Genomic DNA, 5,631 nt, shown 5'->3' on the forward strand with positions numbered 1-5,631 from the left:
CATTTTCTTTAATCCATGACTCCTGAAAGTTCAGGTGAGTATGAGTCAGGAATCTTTGCAAAGAGTAGAAATACAACTCAGCTTAGCTTTAAGGAAAAAAATTTTTAAGAAATGCATTGGTTTCATGACACTGAGAAGCCAACCCCGTAGCACCACTGGGGGAAGCACTTGGTCGTGGGCAATTTCTGCCGTGTCTTTCCTGATCCTAACAGGCAGGAGCTTTGCCCCCCGCCTTCTGCCCCCAAAGATGAGCAGTGATGCTGCTGCTGCTGATTCCTTAATAATAAACTCCACGGCGAGTAGAGTCATCAGGAGGGGTCACAGCTGGATTCCCTCCAGCAAAGACCTCAGGGTGAATGAGAAAAGAGAGCGATGTATGAGCGGAGGGGCGGACCACCCCTGCTGTTGGCTGGTCGCTGGCTGCCTCTAGGACTGACAAAGGCTTAGTGGAAAATGGTTGGTAAAGTAGAAAACGAACGGACATCATGATGTCTGAAAGGCTTTCTCAGCATTAGTGGGATTTGATGAGCCCTTGAATATCTGATCAGAGAAAAATGAAACAAACAAACGGGGCACATGATGGTAAAGCTCCATGAACACAGAAAAGAAGGTGCCGGTGCCTGTCCCCTGGAATGCGTGCCAACACAAGACAGCAGTCAGGGACGTGCTGTCTAATGTGAAGATGCTCGGGGGCAGTGGGACATGTGGCGTGGTGGGGAGAAGATGGGCTCCTTCCCTGGTGCTGAGGGCAAGTGGTGTGGATGCTCCGAGGGCTGCAGTGTGTTCACTCACAGGGGTTTGTATCCGTTAGCTATCGTCCCAATTAAGCTGCATAACAAACCGCCCCCAAACTCAGTTGCAAACAACAATAAGCATTTATTTCTCATTCTCATGTCTACACGTCTGCTGGGGTTCATCACATCCAGGCCGGGCCTGGCTTTACTTGGTTTCAAGCTAAGGGTCGAGTCCGGGTCTGTCCACGAGTCTCTCATCTTCCCAGGACCAGTGACACCAGAGGCATATTCTTCTCATAGAGAAGGTGGAGCACAGGAGGTCAGGACCAGCTGGGCAAGCACATTCAACCCTCTGCCCACATCCCATCAGGCAGAGCGAATCACATAACCAAATCCAACCTCAACGAGACAAGAGACTCCACATCTAGAGGGGAAACCTACAAAGTCACGTGACAAAGGCCAAGGATCCAGGGAAGGGAGGGTGAAGAATTAGGACAATGATGCCCAACAATGCAACTTCCCATAGGCGTGAAAATCCCCATCCTGGACATATTTCCAGGGAAACAGAATTCTGGACGCGGGGTTTTGGAGCAAGTGATTTCTTTTCTCCCTGATGAAATTTCCACATCTGTAAAACAGAGGTAATGATGTCACATAAAATCATCTCACATGAGTTTGTTTAAAGTTTAAACAGTGAATCCCAGCAAAGTGCTTACAACAGAGGGGCAGATGTTAATATTAGCTATTAGCATTTCTGTTAATGCTCAAAGTTGTAGAAATTCCCTTGAGCATCTCATTAGAGAATCACTCTCCTGACAATTTACATTTTCCTTTCTTTAATGTGAGGAAAACCTGATTGTCACGGGGTGGAATACTCCCTCTGAGGAGGGTGCAGAGAAGGCGGGGCCCTGTGGAGTCACACAGTCCTGGGTCGCAGTCCCACCCCTGCCACGAGCAGCTGTGGATCTCAGCAAGTCACGCGGCCGCTCAGAGCCTGGCTTCCTCGTCTGTAGAATGGGGATCATCTCGGGCTCCTGTGTCAGGATGAAACTCGCTGAGGTAGAAAGTGCTCAGCGCAGGCCTGGCCTGCGATGAGTGATGCCGGCGGCAGGGAGAGCGCTGAGGGAGGAGTTGGGGCTGGGACCTCGGGCCTCGGCTCTGTACCCATCACCTGCGGGCCTGGAGGGGTCCCTCTGCCCCCTGAGCCTCACCTGCCCCACATGCAAGGAGGTGGCTGGACCAGTCGGATGTCCTGCATCTCTCCTGTGGCCTCTTATTCTGCGATCTGGGCACCGCCCACTGTGTTCAGTGAAGGACAGACGCTGGGCTGGGGCCAAGCTCCCCCAGGGGCCAGGGGCGGCCACGTTTAGCTCAGGCCTGGACACATTTCTGCAACAAAGGCTGAGTTTCACAGACAACATTTCCAAGGGGTTTCTTTCTTCACTGAACGCCTCCCTCTCTCCGCCTGCAGGCGGGTGTTTAGACCTCTGTCTGCAAGGGCCTCTCGGAGAACAAACGGGAGGGTCAAGCTCAGCTGTGGTGCAGCCTCTGTTCCTCTGTCCTGCCGCTCGGAGGCTGCCCTCCCCTGAGTGACGTCCCCAAGGACCCCACATCCCACCCGGGACGGGCAGCGGAGCCGGCCAGGGAGCAGTGGCTCCTCCCAGCCCCGCCAGAAAGGCCCTCCTTCCCCAGAGCTGGGCTCCGCCGCCCCGGGGCTCCTCCTCCCCAGCGAGGACCGTCTCTATAAGACACCTCTCCTCCCAGACCCCACCACCCACACTGTGAAAACCACGGACACTCACTAGACTGCACTCGGACTGATCACATAAAGAACTCTTCTAAGAAGAACCTGGGAGTCGCGTTTAACTTTTAAAATGTGTGTTGGGATCTGTGGCCGCTAATGAATCCCGTGCCTCCCCCGCTCCTGGTCCAGAAGCCAGAAGCAGAGATGCGAGGATCGCATGGGGGCCGAGGACACACGGTGTCTCTCCCGAGGCTGCTTTGGACAAGGCAGCTTGACCTGGGGCCACAAACGGACTTCCTCGTGCGGCCTCCATGAACGGAATTCTCTCTGCCAATCTGGACAGGGAAGGACTGGGGAGCTGAACGAGCAGGTCCGTGGGCCTGGCTTTGAGCTCTGCTCGATGGCAGAGAAGGAACATTATCGTCTTCCAGCCTCAGGGCTTAAGAGCTGAGAACCACGTGAACTCAGCCCGCCCGCCGCCCAGCCCCCTGTCAGCATCCCCGTGCCGGCACGCACCTGTGAAGCCTCTCCCGGCGCACAACGCACTCACGTGCAGGCGTGAACACGGAGACTTGAAGCACCACGTGTCCCGAGTATGTGGGGAGCCCAAGTGTGAAACAGCTCCCGCAGAGAGAGCCCAGGACCCCCTCCAGCCCTGCCCTGGGCGCAGGAATTGCAGGATGAGTGCTTAACCCGTAAGTATTGCAGGAACAAGTGATTTTAATTAAGTGAACCACAGGGCTGCCGCCTCATCCATTAATACCTCCCTCTAGGGCACATGATGTGGGGCTGTTCCAATTCTGAAAGGACTGTCAAGTTACTCTCTGCAAACGAACTTGCTGAGACAGGATGACGAATGACGACGTGGCCGATCCCCACATTTCATCTCCGCTCAGAGCTCCTCCTGCATCTTGTGTAATCAGGTCTCGGGTGTGTTTCCTGACCGGGGGAAGGCTCGGGATTTACCCGGGATTACCGAGCAGGGGCAGCGGGACTGTGACACGTGGAGGGGCCCAAAGCTGGCCTCCAGCCCAGGGACCCACCCCCGGGCTGACAAAGGAAATGCAGGAACACTGTTTTGAGGAGGCTGAGAGGCAGTTCTCAGGAGGAGGAAACAAACATCTGTGCATCCCTGCTAACCAGCTGCCCGACGTTTTTATGCCACTTTCGCTGATCTGCACCGGATCAGCCCTCCTGCTGGTTTATGGTGGTGAAATTCCAGTCATTAGAGTGAATGACTTGGTCCCTCCGCTGGTGTTCCAGACTCAGACTCGGCAGCACTGGCTTGGTGAGAGACCGGCCACTCTCCCCGTGCCTCAGCCTGTTGGGCGGGGACAGGCCTGCTCTGAACCCAGGGGACAGTCAGCACTGCAGTAAACCACTCCTGCCTCTTTTGCAAGGAATTCCTAGGTCAACGTTATACCCGTAGTTGTGACTTTGGTTTCAGCTCGGTGAGTGACACATCTTGGCCAATTAACTGTCTCAGTGGCAGCTCTGGTCACCTTTTCCCATGGACCTCATCTCAGATATTGATGCTGAAACAGTACAGTAACATGTCCCCAGGTGACAGTAAATGGCCCATTTTACTAATAGCTTCATAAGCCCCAGGTTATTTTTATTGTAATTTGCTAGTGAGCCTATTAAGAAGAGGCAGAGTCAGTTCCGGGCCATCAATGATTTTAGTTTTTAATAACTTTATAATAACTCAGAGGAGGCCGAGATCAGTCCTCAGGAGCGCTGAGTCAGTGGAGAGCTGGCCTGGAGCAGGCCCTGGGCTGCCGGTTTGCACGAGTCCCCGTGGCGTCCCACACACAACCAAGGCGGTAAATGACAGGCGTCTGCTCATTACCCCTGCTGCGGCTTCTGGAGGATGCGATCGACCAACTCAGGCTCCGCCTGATGCATCGTCAATAGGCCATGATGCTGCCTGGAATCACAGGCGCAGGCAGAGCCCAGACCTTCAGAGCAGAGATTCCAGCCAGGGGTGGTTTTGCCCTCAGGGCGTATCGGGCAGTTTCTGGAAATACTTTTGGTTGTCAGAACTAAGGGAGGGAGGCTACTGGGATCTCATGGGTAGAGGTCAGGGATGCTGTTAAACATCCCACGATGCTCAGGACAGTCTCCACCACAAAGACTTATCCTGGGCTTCCCTGGTGGCGCAGTGATTGAGAGTCCGCCTGCCGATGCAGGGGACACGGGTTCGTGCCCCGGTCCGGGAAGATCTCACATGCCGCGGAGCAGCTGGGCCCGTGAACCGCTGGGCCTGCACGTCTCCTGTGCTCCGCAACGGGAGAGGCCACAGCAGTGAGAGGCCCACGTACCACAAAAATAAAATAAAATAAAATAAAAGACTTATCCTGCCCAGAAAGTCTAGCTTGCTGAGGGTGAGACACTGATTTACAGCCACAGTGAACATTTCATTCCATCGTCTGGGTGTCGGCAGAAATGATACATGGCTGGAGGCCTGGCTTTTCAGTATCGTTGGCTTCGTGCAGAACCAAAACCATGCGTAAATCAATTCTCCTATTTGCTCTCTGGCTTCTTCCTATTGTAACTGTCTCCTTCCCACTTTTATTTTTCTGTTACTGGAGAAAAGGTGACCAAATCAAATAGGCTGGAGAGTCACTACAAATTTCTTTTCCTCAGTGAAAAAGAAATAATTTGGAAGTGAGTCACAGAAAGCAGAAAATCAATGAAAAACAAGACATGGAGTTTATCAAAAAGTTGATCATCCCTGAAGAGGAAAAAAGAAAAGTCTCCAGATGAGAGCTGGTCGGTCACAGGAGAGTCACCCCTGCCAGAGAGGAGCTGGGGGCCCGGGGAGAGCGGGGCTGAGCTGAGCTAGTGCGGAGCTTCCCAAAGGGCAGATCGAGCCACCTTAGCGGGGCCTGACATCAATTCCATGAGCCTCGACCAGCATTTTAAAACATGAAATAACAGAATTAAGTAGAAACTATCAAAGGATATCCTTTACCATGAAAGTGAATATTGTTTTGTGAAGTTTTGGCTTCCTATATTGTGTGTGTGTGCATATGCCAGGCCTTGTTGTAAAATATATTTCTTATGGTCGGCTGCAGTCAAAACAGCTTGGAAAACACTGGACTGGATGAAAAATGTTGGAGAATTTAAAGAGAACAAAGTATATGTAAGCAA

General features: G+C 52.9%; 1 long non-coding RNA gene across 1 annotated transcript; it reads right to left on the reverse strand.

Moving 5' to 3' along the window:
- Positions 1-727: 727 nt before the first annotated feature.
- LOC137206471 (uncharacterized) lies at positions 728-3,743 on the reverse strand. Its single transcript, XR_010934664.1, has 3 exons — positions 2,995-3,743; positions 1,946-2,123; positions 728-1,362 (listed from the first exon to the last, which is right to left on the reverse strand). It is a non-coding gene; the product is annotated as an uncharacterized lncRNA (long non-coding RNA).
- Positions 3,744-5,631: the final 1,888 nt, after the last annotated feature.

Source organism: Pseudorca crassidens, chromosome 15 (genome assembly GCF_039906515.1).
Source record: "Pseudorca crassidens isolate mPseCra1 chromosome 15, mPseCra1.hap1, whole genome shotgun sequence".
Taxonomy (NCBI): Eukaryota; Metazoa; Chordata; class Mammalia; order Artiodactyla; family Delphinidae; genus Pseudorca; species Pseudorca crassidens.